This window comes from Silene latifolia, chromosome Y, assembly GCF_048544455.1.
Source record: "Silene latifolia isolate original U9 population chromosome Y, ASM4854445v1, whole genome shotgun sequence".
Classification (NCBI taxonomy): Eukaryota; Viridiplantae; Streptophyta; class Magnoliopsida; order Caryophyllales; family Caryophyllaceae; genus Silene; species Silene latifolia.
The window spans coordinates 382,069,562-382,083,545 of record NC_133538.1 but is presented as its reverse complement, the minus strand read 5'-3'; the positions used below and the strand labels follow the sequence as shown (position 1 = coordinate 382,083,545).

Below are 13,984 nucleotides of genomic sequence, written 5' to 3'. Positions count from 1 at the left end.
ACTGCGACCGACAAAACATGTATGCTTGACTAGCATGAATAATGATTCCATTTACCGTACATACGCATAACCACCGTCAAGGACTATCACATGCCGAACTATTGCAAAATTTGGAAATGTGAGGCTAAGTGGGAAAGAAGAGGCAAAACAATTATGGGAAAGTGAAGGTAAGAGCCAAGCTAGTACCTAACGAACCATCAGAAACCGAATCCCGTTCTTCCAACTCAACAAAAAGAACATGCCTTTATTTACTAGGCAACACACAAATCCAAACGGACGCCTCCAAATCAAGAGGTAAACACATGAGGCGTGTTTTATTTCAGCCAAGACTTATTAATTTCAAGACTCTCTCTTTTTTTTTTCATTTTTTCTATTCCTGTTTCTTTCCTTTTTTTTTTTTTTTTTTTTTTTCAAAATCTGAACTGGTGGTCGATCGACCAATGAGGGCTGTCGATCGACCACCCTGCATACTTTGAACATTACGCAGGTAAACAACTTCTCTTTTTTTTTCATTTTTTTTTGTTTGAATCTTTTTCTTTCTTCCTGTTTTCAGTCAAGTAAATCCTTCACTTCTCAAAAATACCCGCTCCAACATTACAAGAGCGAACCAAAACGACTTAAATCAACAAATTCCTCTACTACTTCCTAGCTTGGCACAATGGTAGGCTAATTATGGGATGTAGTTGAGGGCAACTGGCAATTTTGGCTTATAGTGGAGTTAGTGGGGTAAAATGAGAAAGGGGAGGATGCAAAAGTTCTCTAAACATGCAATACCGACCACAAACCAATGCGTATAGGCAATAAGAAATCAAAACTCATACACGTGCAAAACATGAAATGAAGGGAGTAACTACTCTCAAACCTAAATTAACCGGTCATAAATGTCACCAGTTACAGGCTCTATATCTCAGAAAGTATAAGTAGCTTGCCAAAAGTAATGAGTCAATTCTAATTGCCCGAAATGGATTCCATAACGAAATTTGAGAGATCACTTTTAATTCTCGCTAAGCAGCTATGAAAAGGCAAGGAACGGCATATTTGACTAGTAGAGCAAAATCATCATTAAAAACTCCAATCCGACTCAACTACATGCAAAAGTAAACGTGATATTTTTGGTTTTTTTATGCATTTTTTCAATTTTTTTTGTCTTTTTTTTTTTTTTTTTTTTTTTTTTTTTTTTTTTGACAAATGCAAGCAGAAATTAAACATGTGACTGAAATGCAATAGAAAACGAATGCAGATGCAAGACAAAAGGCATATGCAAATACCCTCCCCAAACCAAAACGCACAATGTCCCCATTGTGCTCAACAGCAAATCACCAGCAGAAGAATGGGAGAATAAAAGCATAAAAGGTAAAAGGAAGCGAAAAGAGAAAGGAAAATAACTCACAAAATACGACCTCCCCAAACCAGCCAAAAATGGGGAGGTCACCAGCATCTAATCTCCACCCTCGTAGGAGGGGTCACTGTCCCCGTCGGACCCCGACTCACTCTCCTCCTCCTCAGCAGCAGGTGTAGCTCTCCTAGAAACGGAGGGAGTGGCTCTCCTGGAAGTGGAGGGACCAGTAGTGGTGGTGGTAGGAGGGGGTCTCCTAGCAGCCTGAGGGTAGCCACCCTCAGGGGGAACAAAGTAAGAAGGGTGAGCCCAGTCACCCTTAGGAAGCATCACCCCCTAGCTAGCTCGTCGTAGACCGGGAACAGGGCGATGGCCGTGTCCAATCTGTGCTCGTTGAAGCTCCTGCACAAATCACCCAAGACACGTGACATTGCCCTCTGGTCCATGACCGGAGGGACAACTAAAGGAGTAGGTGGTCGAAAAATAGCCGCACCAGCAGTAGGGGTGGTAGTGGAGGTAGGGGGTGCCTGTGAAGAGGAGGCACGAGCCCTCCTCGAAGTGCCAGCAGAAGGCGTGGCCGCCACCAAAGGAAGCCTGTAACTAGGCAAAGGCGGCCTAGCAGTCCCCTCAACAGTGGTGAGGGGCGGGGACGAGGGGGTAACCGGTGACGGGGATGCGGTCACAGATGAAAGAATCAATCTTCCACCGCATCTGTCTATCGACCCAATAGACACCCTGCGCGTAACGGAGGTCCATGAAGCGCAGGTCAGGGTCAATGGGGTCCTCCTGTCGAGGGAAAAGTAAAACAAGGCGGTTGGCGATGCGTGTCACCAAACCGCCACAGGCAATGGTGGTCAAGTTGCCCTCACTTACAGTCTGAAAGTGAGCGGCGGTCAAGTAGGCAATGTTATAGATGCGGGCTCTCCGACGCTCAACGTTCAGATAACCCGCCAAAATTGAAAGCTCAATATTATTCACATTATTAGACTCTTTACGGCCAAAAATGGTATTACCCATTAGCCGTAGAAAATAACGAAGAGGGGGCAAGTGGACGGAAGTGCCCGTCCTCCTCGACCCGTAAGTGTCACCAATACAAGACCACATGGCCCGGTGAGTGTCAGAGGGGTCCGAGGTTCTACCCTCGGAGTGAAGACCCAGAAAACCCGCAAAATCAGCAAGTGTCAGAGAATAATTAACATTAAAAAGTCGAAAGGAAATGCAGGGTTTGGTCTCATCAGCCTCAAAGGCTTCGGAATCAAAAGCGTAAGAGGAAAAGAATTCAAGGGTCATAACATAATATGTGGACTCGGACATGTCCACCGGACCTATCATACCCGTCCCATTTAGCGGGGACACGACCGACTCATGTGACCTAGTTTCTCCAAAGTTTCTTTATGGAGAAACCGGTAATCGTGACCTTTACAGACGAAACAAAGAAAGAGAATTTAGCGCGCTGAATAGGTTTTTCAAAGATAACTGCGGATAGTCGGGTAGACTATCCGTAGTAGATTCTATCATCGAGGCGGTCCGCGTGGCGCTTAGCAGCCGTTGGCTCGACCGCCCTTCCGCATTGGCTCCTTCCTTTTGTCATTCTTGTTCTGCAAAAGGATCAAATTAGCACAATCAACCAACTTAAATTCCAATTTCTAGAGACCCGAATCAAAATCGGATGATCGCGCAAATTAGGGTTTCGAAATTTTGGGGAAAACAGAAATAACCATCTTCTAATTGCTAATTAGAGTCGAAAATCAAAGGGGAAAGCCTAGAATAAGCAATTAAAGTACATAAAAGACCAAGAATCACACCCTAAAATCGTTTTCCCCAAATCGATTTTTGTCATCTCAAGGGCACATTACTCGAAAATTTCACATGGAACTTCAGCAAAACTCGAATAAATAGCATAAAGATAGGATTAGACACATACCTTGATGATTTCTTTGAAGATTAAAACGAGAAAGGCAGAGAACGAGATGGATTTGCGATTTTGGGTTTGGTCTTTTTGTGATTTTGGGAAAATGAAAGAATAAGAGAATAAGGATGAAAACTTCCCTTATTAGCTGCCTCTGAACTCGCGGACTGGTCGATCGACTATGTGACCCAGTCGATCGACCATTTCCCTATACACAGTGGCCTCTGTTCTCCTCGCTTCAGTCGATCGACTGAACATCCTAGTCGATCGACTGTTTGAGCTGGCAATTGGAATTAAATTCGTCAAAATTCATTTTGCCATCAAAACTTCCTGTCTTTCTCTCGCAAAAATCCAGTAAACCACTTACGCACTTTGCATAAAATAAATTCCTGCAGAAATTATCAAAGGCGTACAATTTTCCCAAACCAAGAAATTGTAAATGCATGAAAATAAAGGAAACAAAACAAGAAAAAAATAAAAAGCAAATTGAAAGAAAGAACAAAACGGAAATCCTAAATTACAAAATAACTACAACCTGGGTTGCCTCCCGATTAGCGCCTGGTTTAAGAGGTCCCGCACGACCTTGTTACCTCACTTCTCATCATCTGACAGCGGATCGAAGTACAAAACCTCGACCTTCCCAACATATGCATCTGATCCATGGTAGTGCTTCACATATTGGCCATTTACCTTGAACCTTTCTCCGGCGGGAGGTCTCCAATTCAACAGATCCGAACTTTTGATTTGTGACCGTATAGGGACCGGTCCACCTGGATTTCACTTACCAGAAACAAACGGATACGAGCGTTAAAAAGAAGTACCTTATCGCCAATATGGAACTCGCGCTTTATGATTCTCTTGTCGTGCCAGCGCTTTGATTTCTCCTTGTAGATCCTTGCATTGTCATAGGCCAGTGACCTAAATTCTCTAGCTCATTCAATTTGTGTCATGCGTTTCTCACGAGAGAGGTTAGGATCCAAATTCAAATCACAAATAGCCCACCAAGACTTACGCTCTAACTCAACAGGTAAATGACATGTCTTACCATAAATCAATCGGACGGTGACATCCCGATTGGCGTTTTGAACGCAGATTCTATAAGCCCATAAGACATCGCCTAACTTTAGACTCCAGTCTTTCCGTGATTTAGAAACAACTTTAGCTAAGACTTCTTTCAATTCTCTGTTAGAAACCTCAACCTGACCACTAGTTTGGGGATGATACCCCAAACCTCTACGATGTTGGACACCGAATTTAGTCAATAAAGCACTAAGTTGTTTCTCTTTAAAATGCATTCCCCTATCGCTAATGACAACCCGAGGGACACCAAAACGGGGGAAAATAATCTTTTTAAACAATTTAATCACGGCTTTTGCATCGCAATGGGGAGTAGCAATAGCTTCCACCCACTTGGATACATAATCTACAGCTACGAGGATATATTTATTACCTTGACTGCTCGGAAAAGGTCCTTGATAATCAATGCCCCAGACATCGAAAATCTCGACCTCAAGAATGCCTACCTGTGGCATCTCATGTCTCTTGGAAATATTCCCCGATCTTTGACAAGCATCGCATTCAACAACAAAGCTGCGACAACTGCATGCAAAGTTGGCCAATAGAAACCAGATTGGAGTACCTTAGCTACGGTCCTGGACGGACCGTGGTGATCACCATAAGCGGAAGAGTGGCAAGCCTCTAGGATATCTTTCACCTCCCACTGAGGTACGCATCTCCGGATGAGACCGTCTGCGCATTCCTTGAAAACATAAGGATCATCCCAAAAGTATTGTCTAGCATCATAGGCAAACCGCTTCTTCTGCTGCCATGAAAGCTCGGGTGGTATCCTACCTGTCACAAACAAAGTTAGCAAAATCGCAAACCACGGAGGTGGATAAGAACTGAAGTAGTAATAGCTAACAAACTCTCATCAGGAAAAGAATCATTAATAGGCAAAGAATCCTCCCTTTCTGTCAGCTGCAGACGAGATAAGTGGTCAGCTACCACATTCTCTGCTCCTTTCTTATCTCTGATCTCCAAATCAAACTCCTGCAAAAAGAGTATCCACCTCAAAAGCCTTGGCTTTGCATCTTTCTTAATAAAGAGAGTCTTCAACGGTGCATGGTCAGTGTAAACAATAACCTTAGAACCTAATAAATAAGACCGAAATTTGTCTAAGGCAAAAACAACAGCTAGAAACTCTTTCTCAGTGGTAAAATAGTTGACTTGAGTCTCATCCAGAGTTCGGCTCGCATAGTATATGGCATTCAAAGCTTTATTCTTTCATTTGTCCCGTAACCGCACCGATAGCATAATCATTTGGCATCACACATGATCTCAAATGGGAGGTCCCAATCAAAGTAATTTGAATGATTGGCGCAGAAATTAGGGCCTCCTTTAACCTGTTAAAAGCGACATGGCACTCATCAGTAAATTCAAAGACAGCATCCTTAAGAGGCAATTGTGTAAGTGGTTTAGCAATTTTTGAAAAATCCTTAATGAAACGCCGGTAGAAACCAGCGTGACCTAGGAAACTCCTCACTCCTTTAACATTCACGGGAGGAGGTAATTGCTCAATCACCTGCACCTTTACCTTGTCAACATGTATACCTTTATCAGAAATCAGATGCCCTAACACAACTCCCTCATTGACCATAAACTGACACTTTTCCCAGTTTAAAACAAGATTAACATCTATACAACGCTGCATGACTTTATCAAGGTTAGCTAAACAACGATCAAAGTCACTGCCATAAACTGAGAAATCATCCATGAATACTTCCATAATATTCTCTATATAATCAGAAAAAATCCCCATCATGCACCTCTGAAAGGTAGCAGGGGCGTTACACAATCCGAAAGGCATTCTACGATAAGCAAAAACACCCTGTGGACAGGTAAAAGTAGTCTTACTCGATCGTCCAGGATGAATAGGGATCTGAAAGAACCCTGAATATCCGTCTAGAAAACAGAAAAATTTGTTAGAAGCAAGTCTTTCAGTCATTTGGTCAACAAAAGGGAGGGGGAAATGGTCTTTCTTAGTGGCGGCATTTAACTGTCTATAATCAATGCACATCCGCCACCCTGTCACTACTCGAGTTGGTATTAATTCATTTTTATCATTTTTAACCACGGTAGTCCCTCCTTTCTTCGGGACCACCCGAATCGGGCTAACCCACTTGGAGTTGCCAATCTGTATAAATAATACCCGCATCAAGTAGTTTCATCACCTCGGCCATGACAACTTCCTGCATCTTCGGGTTCAACTTACGTTGACCCTGTCTGTAAGGCTTGTGACCCTCTTCCAGCTCTATCCTATGCATACAAACATCGGGGCTGATGCCCTTAATGTCATCCAAAGAGTAACCCAAAGCCTTCCTGTTTTTCTTAAGTACACACATCAAAGCAGACAGCTGGTCATCGTTAAGCTTAGAGCTAACAATAGCTGGGTACTGCTCCGTATCATCTAGAAAAACATACTTAAGATTAGGGGGAAGTGGCTTACGCTCTGGCACCTTTACCTCTACAGCATAGACAGAATCAGCTTCAATGGTGTAGCAAGTGTTCACCAAGTTATCGTTGGCCAGGCTCAAAAGCATCTCATCTTCTTCTTCATTGAGCTCGTAGCTCTCCATTGAGGCAACCAAAGCATCTGGCTCCTCAGCATTCTCCACTGTATTACCTGCACACTCATCTAAATGAGTTAGATCAGCTAAGGGATCCTTGGCTAAGGATTCCCTCCAATTACAAGTAACAATCCTGTCAACAACATCAATAGAATAACACGTATCCTCATCAGCAGGTTCAGTTGCCTTGTGAGCAAGACTGAACTCAATGGTGTCATCCCCTACCTCTAAGGTGATGGTTCCGCGTTTGACATCTATCACAGCCCCAGCTGTATGTAAGAACGGTCTGCCTAAAATAATAGGTATCTGACTATCCTCTGCAATGTCCAAAACAACGAAATCTACAGGAATAAAAAACTTACCCACTCGAACGGGTACATCCTCTAGAACACCTATAGGTCTCTGAGTCGATCTATTTGCCATTTGAACGGTAATATCGGTCACCTTAAGTCTACCAATGTTTAACCTTTCGCAAACAGAATACGGCATGACACTAACACTGGCCCCTAAGTCACAAAGGGCCTTTCCAATTACGTGGTTACCTATAGTGCAAGGAATTGAAAAACTACCCGGGTCCTTTAATTTAGGTGGCACATTAACTTGTGAAAGAACATTACATTCCTCCACAAACGCAACATTACCATCATCACGAAAATTTCTCTTACGATTCAAAATATCTTTCATAAATTTAGCGTAAGAGGGTACCTGGGTAATTAAATCAGTGAAAGGAACCGTTACCTCGAGATTCTGGACCATCTCCAGAAACTTACCAAACTTACGCTCCAGCTTGGTAGCCTTCAAACGCTCCGGATACGGGACTGCAACACTGGCCGTAGGATCAGTAACCTTCGGCTTCCGTAGGTTTAAAACCCCCGTCAAATCATCAATGAGTGATGAATCTTGCAAACTAGTTGACGGATTTGCATCCTGCTCTGGAGATCCAGTCGATCGACTGGTATGGGTGGTCGATCGACCAAGTAAGCTGGGCGTGAACAGTTCCTGTCCAGAATTATCGTCATCAGGTATCTCAGTCGATCGACTGAGGATGTTGGTCGATCGACTGGATGTGCTAGGTGTGAATAGTTTCTGACCAGAAACTATTTTGTCTGACAATTCAGTCGATCGACTGGGAATGTCGGTCGATCGACCGGAATCACTGGCATTCAGACTCGTTTTTGCATCAGAATTCAAACGAGCTTCTTCATCATTTCCCGAGTCTTCCTTTTGCTCGTCGGGGCTTTCATAAGAAAGGCCACTTCTGAGATTTATGGCATTGATCGTCTCAACCGGCCCTTCACATTTAATTGAAGAATTAGCGGCTTGCTTAGCCTCCATATTCTCCAATTGTTTCACAAAATTCTGTGAGGACTCAATCCCTTTGCTTCCATATTCGCCACTTGAACCAAAAGGAGTTGGACCATCTCTCTTAACTTCTCGATCTCATCTGAGTTTTGAATAGGAACTTCGACTTTTCCTTTGGAAGCTTCAGAAGTCTCGAGTTTCTCGAGACGGGTAGAAATGGAAGTTATAAGTGACACAACAGCAGTCATGTCTTCACTTTGCTTTCGTGACTTACCACGTGAACTTCCAAACTCAGCTTTATGGACTGCCATCTCCTCAATGGTGTTCCAACCTTTACTTTGACCGGTATTATTTTGGAACCTACCATTAGCAGCTGCATCCAAAATGACTTTGTAATCATCATATAGAGCATTGTAAAATAGATTGCAAAGATACCATTCTTTGGAAGCCATGATGAGGGACACTCGGACCAAACTTTTGAAACGTCCCCATGCTTCACAAAAATCTTCGTCGACTCCTTCTTTGAAAACTCGTGATTTTACTCTTCAAGGCATCGGTCTTGAAGGCGGGAAGTACTTCTTGTAGAAGGCTAGTGCTAAAGATGTCCAATCGGTGACTCCCATTTGCTACTCTATCGAGGTAGCGATACCAATCTCGCGCCGAATCCTTCAAGGAGTATAAGAACATGAACCCCTTTACTTAATCTTGAGTTACCCCCTCCGGTATAGGTATTGAACAGCAATAGTCCGTGAAAATTTCCATATGTTTCAAGGGGTCTTCATCCGGTAGACCAGCTGAATCGATTTCGTTCCACTAAATCAATATAAGAGGAACGAAACTCGAATTTACCGGTAGAAGGGGTAGGTAACTGTTGCCCCTTTGGAAGGTGGTGCTCCTTTGGCTGAAAATTATCATATATCGTAGCCATAATTTCCACAGTGAGAGTACTCAAGTCTTCCTCTCAAAACCTGTCTTCTAAGCGTGCAAAAGCAAAACTAGAAGCAAAGGTAAGCAACGGCCTCAAGGAACAAAAGTTCCTTGAGACAAGGAAAATAAACTAAAATAAAGCAAACAGAATTACACCGTCTCCCCGGCAACGGTGCCAAAATTTGATACCGTCGTTTAGTACCAAAATTAAATTTATAATTCCAAACTAAAACTATAGCTAGTGATAGTAAGGGTCGAACCACAGAGAGACAAGGTTGATTTTGTTTGCTAATTATCGTCTATAAAAGTAACAATTAATTGGGGGTTTTGAAATTGGTTGGCTAAAAGGCTAATTGCAAAAATGAATATTCTTAACAAGATAAAGAGAGGATCGGGAATTTCGGTTCACCATGGCAAGTAACAGTCGGTCAAGCAAAGAGAGATCTCACAACACGGTCTCGGGAAAATAAGCTAATCTTGCGATCAAAGCTCAAATAACCTCACGGTTTATAAATTCCCTAGAATTCATCAAAGTTTTCACTCAAGAGAAATTCTAAATCTAGCGATAAATCAATTTACCAATCTTTCGACCTAGCAAAGAAGTCCATCAAAAGATACAAGACCAATACGGAAGAACTCATGCTACACAACTATCCTAATTTAATACCATGGTTCACCTCATTCCCAATCAAAGGATTACCTACTCATAATCATGACTACACTAATTGCGAAATTAATAAATAAGGACAAATTCAACATGATGAAATCTAACTAGGACAAAGGAGAGAAATTCAATTACTGAAATTAATTGATGAAACAAGAATTAAATTAACAAGCAAAAATAAGAAAAAGAAGAATTGCATAAAAGGCTTACTAATTGAATATCAAGAACAAAGTATTCGAATCAAAGGTTTCCGTCTCGAGCTAGATCTGAAAAACTCAAGTTTTTCCAGAATGAATAACATAACCTAAAAGTTCTTTGCGTTCAGGCGATAAAAGATACCGAAAGTTAATTACAAGTTGGGCTTTTAAAAGTCTAACACGGAAAATTAAACATCAGCTCGAAATCAGTCGATCGATGTAGTCTGCACGGTCGATCGACTGAACATGCGGAACAGTAGCTTCTGTCTAAGCTCCAGTGGTCGATCGACTGGAAGTCTTAGTCGATCGACTGAAAGTGCTGTGCAGTGGCTCCTTGATGCTTTCGAACAACTCTTCACTCCTTGCACGCATCCCAAGGTGAGTGAATGAACTCTCCTTCCTCTTGGCTTCCCCGAACTCGCTTAGGAGGGCAGACTTGGCTTGATTTAGCCTACTTCCACGCATTCCTACAATAAATCATAGAAAATGCAAAGTAAACCGTTTCGGGAGAAATAGTAGCTTTAAGCTACTAATTATGCATGGAAATACGTGCCAAAACCACAGATAAAGTGTATAGAATATGCACGTATCAGTGTTCCCACACGGTGATCGTCTCACTTTCCTTACGAGTCAGGGTGGTGCTTTGGTTATGCACGGGAAAGCCATGGCGGGTGATCAAGCTCTCACGTTGGAGGCCAGGAAAGCTCTTTCCTTGAAAGTGCTTAATTTTGAAAGGAGCATTGGTACTCTTTCGGAGCTGGTTTGGAGTTCGTTTGACCGTCTGGATGCCTTGGAGCACCGCACTAGACCCGACTACGTAAACCCGTATAAGACCCGCAACATTTGATCTCCCCGCCTTACCATAATTAGCCCTTACCTTAATTAGCTTTCTTTTTAGGGGCCGTTTGGTTCGAAGTATTGGAATGGTATGGAATGGATTGTGATACTATAGTGGTATGGACTTAGAACCTCATACTTGCTCATGAGTGTTTGGTTCGACCCTGGAATGGATATAGAGGTACTAATAATATGGAATAGAGTTAGAAACTTGAGTGGAAATATGGGTATGAGATTCCAAGGGGTTGGAATGGAGTTAGAATCCATTGGGTATTCAACTCCATTCCAAAACCCTCCAACTAAACATTAGAATGGATTGAATCCATTCCAATCCATTCCAAAAGTTCCAACCAAACACCCCCTTATTTCTTTTCATGGTGTGTTTAACAAACTTCTTATTCGGCCCATTTTGGCAATGCACTTGTGGTTATGGCCCAAGTGTTTCATTAGACATGTGTTTATTCAGCCCACTTTGGCTTTAACATGTTTAATTCCTAGTTTGTATGATAATTATCTTTTGGATGCTTCTAGTCTTGCGTGTTATTTTTATTTCTTATGGCGTTTTTATCTCTTGTCTCGTCTTATATTATTCTAGTCATTTTTTATTTGTTCTTAACTTTTCGATGATGTGAAGAGGGGGAAAGAACGTCTCTAGTAAGCATCTACCTAAGCTTGCTCCTTGTCAAGACCAATTGTCTCTTAAAGTCCTTAAGTTTCGGTTTCTGAAAAATTGTCTTGATCTTGCGTTAATCTTTATTATCAAGATAACGGTATTATATTGAGGGGAACCTTTTTACTTAGTCACAATTTTAGGAGACTTGCCATCATCAAAAAGGGGGAATTTGTTGAACCATATAGTTTATATGTTTATGTTTTGATGATGTCAAGGTTTTTTACATTTTATATACTTGTTGCGTGTAATCGTTTGTTAAGTATTTTAGAACTAACCTATTATGAGCAACAAAGAAGAATGTGACAATTGCGTAAGAAGTTCAAGAGCCTTCGTTCAAGATCAAACGATTCAAGATTCATTCAAGAACTATGCGAAGACGAAGTTCGTCTAAAGTTTAATAAAGCTTGGATGATGACGTAGCCTATACTCGAAGATCTCCTTGAAGATTAGAATAGTATAGGTGATTATCTCGTAATGGTAATCAAGAATGAGTTTCTTGATTAGTAAAGTTATAGCTTTGCAACCATAACATTACTAGTAAAAGAGCTCAATGTTATAGCTCTTCTACTATAACATTGAAATGTTGAGTTTTTATACACGACTTATAATTGTTTCGAAAATTGTTTTTTAATTGTTTAAAGTTTGTTTTAAATGTTTTAATAAAAGTATTTATATTATAAAGCCCGGTTTAGTGAGGAGTCCGGTTTTATAGTAAACGTTAATTGGTAGTCTTGATGGATCAACTTATGAGTTGGACCTTGCTACTAATTAGGGTTCTGTATAGCCTATCTTAAAACCTAAATTCTATTCATATGTTAAGACTAGGGTTTGCACGAGTCACGAGGCACATGAGCCGTAATATCTCGTGTTACCTAGGGTATATTAGGTAAAGATTTTATTCTATAATAATATCTTTACATATCTTATATATCTTACTTAATATATTTGTTTATGGTAAAAGATATTCTTGTTTTAGGAAATCTTATCATAATCTTAGAATTTATAGTGAAGATAATATTTGGAAAGATTATATTCTATCTTTTAGAATATTCTTTTTTATCTTTTAAGGCTTTTAGGAAAGAGATAATAAGAAGATATAATTTGTTTTTATATCTTAATATTTCGGCTATTAGGGTTTGACAAAACCGTCTAGCCCACTCTTCCTTCTCCTATAAATACTTTGCTATTTACAACATTTAAAATAGAGACCTTAAGCATAAAAATTGTTTTCATCTTTACAAAGCAAAACCGTGTGTTTTAAACAAAAAAACCGTTTTGTTATTTTGAAAGGTCGTGTGTCTTAAAACTCGCATACTCGTTCTTCATTTATCGTTATAAGATAATAGTGCTTAGTTGAATTCTTAACTTGTTCATTAACGTAAACCTTTGTTAGAATCATTAGTGCTTTCTTATTAGCGTAAGTTAGTCACTCGAGTATTTAACGGTACTCATTGAGTTACAACTAGAGTTAGTTGTACGAGTTGGGTTAGTAAATTTGTAATCCGTAGAAAGGTACTAAATTTATTAATCGAGAATAGTGGACGTAGGTTTCGACTTGTGAAACTGAACCACTTCAAAAACCCTGTGTCTCTTCGTTCTTTCGTTTGTTTCGTTTATTACATTAGTTGATTAGTTAAAGTTTAATCAATAAACTTTAAATAATCAATTACATTAGAATAATCGAAAACGCTTTCAAAAAGTTTTAAATCCTCAATTCACCCCCCCTCTTGAGTATTTTGGATCAATAGACTCTTCAGCAGCCTTGGCCACCTAAGCCCCGCTCATCGCAATAAGCAACAACCCATGTCCATTAATGTGCACATCCCCCTTTGTGACGGGAACCACAAGGGGCGAATCAAGGCGTGAAGTCATTCCCGAAAATGACTCCACTCAGCCAAGGACGCACCTCACCAATATCTCCAATCCACCACAATTCCCATAATCAAGAAAGACACGCCAACAACGATACTAATCATGACAATTCAATCATAATCATCTTAATCAATTAAACGGACAAATGAGTAGGGAAATCCTACTTTAGCACTGATCCAAATACGAGTCTATAGCAGAAGTTAGAAACACTCTTCTACAAATCCTTCACCTAGCAATAACCACAATAATCCAATCACAAACATGCAATCACCCATTTCCCCAATTCCAACACTAGGGTAAAACCCTAAAAGACAACTCTAAACAAAAGGTATGGAACTAGTGACTTATCGACGCAACTGACGCGAGAGAGAGAGAGAGAGAGAGAGAGAGAGAGAGAGAGAGAGAGAGAGAGAGAGAGAGAGAGAGAGAGAGAGAGATGAACAAAGACTCGCGAACTATCAAAGCCTTGGGAATGATTAAGGATGATTAGAGAACGAAGAAAGTAATTAGATTTTTGGTAAAATGAAAAGTAAAACTGTTAAAACACGATTTATAACTTTAATCCTCCTTAACCAAACCGCGAAAATAATTTCCGTCAGACCGGATACTCGGTCGAGTACCAAGAGTACTCGGCCGAGTAA

General features: G+C 40.8%; 1 non-coding gene across 1 annotated transcript; it reads left to right on the top strand.

Moving 5' to 3' along the window:
* Positions 1-8,618: 8,618 nt before the first annotated feature.
* LOC141636363 (small nucleolar RNA R71) lies at positions 8,619-8,727 on the top strand. Its single transcript, XR_012540981.1, has one exon. It is a non-coding gene; the product is annotated as a small nucleolar RNA R71 (small nucleolar RNA).
* Positions 8,728-13,984: the final 5,257 nt, after the last annotated feature.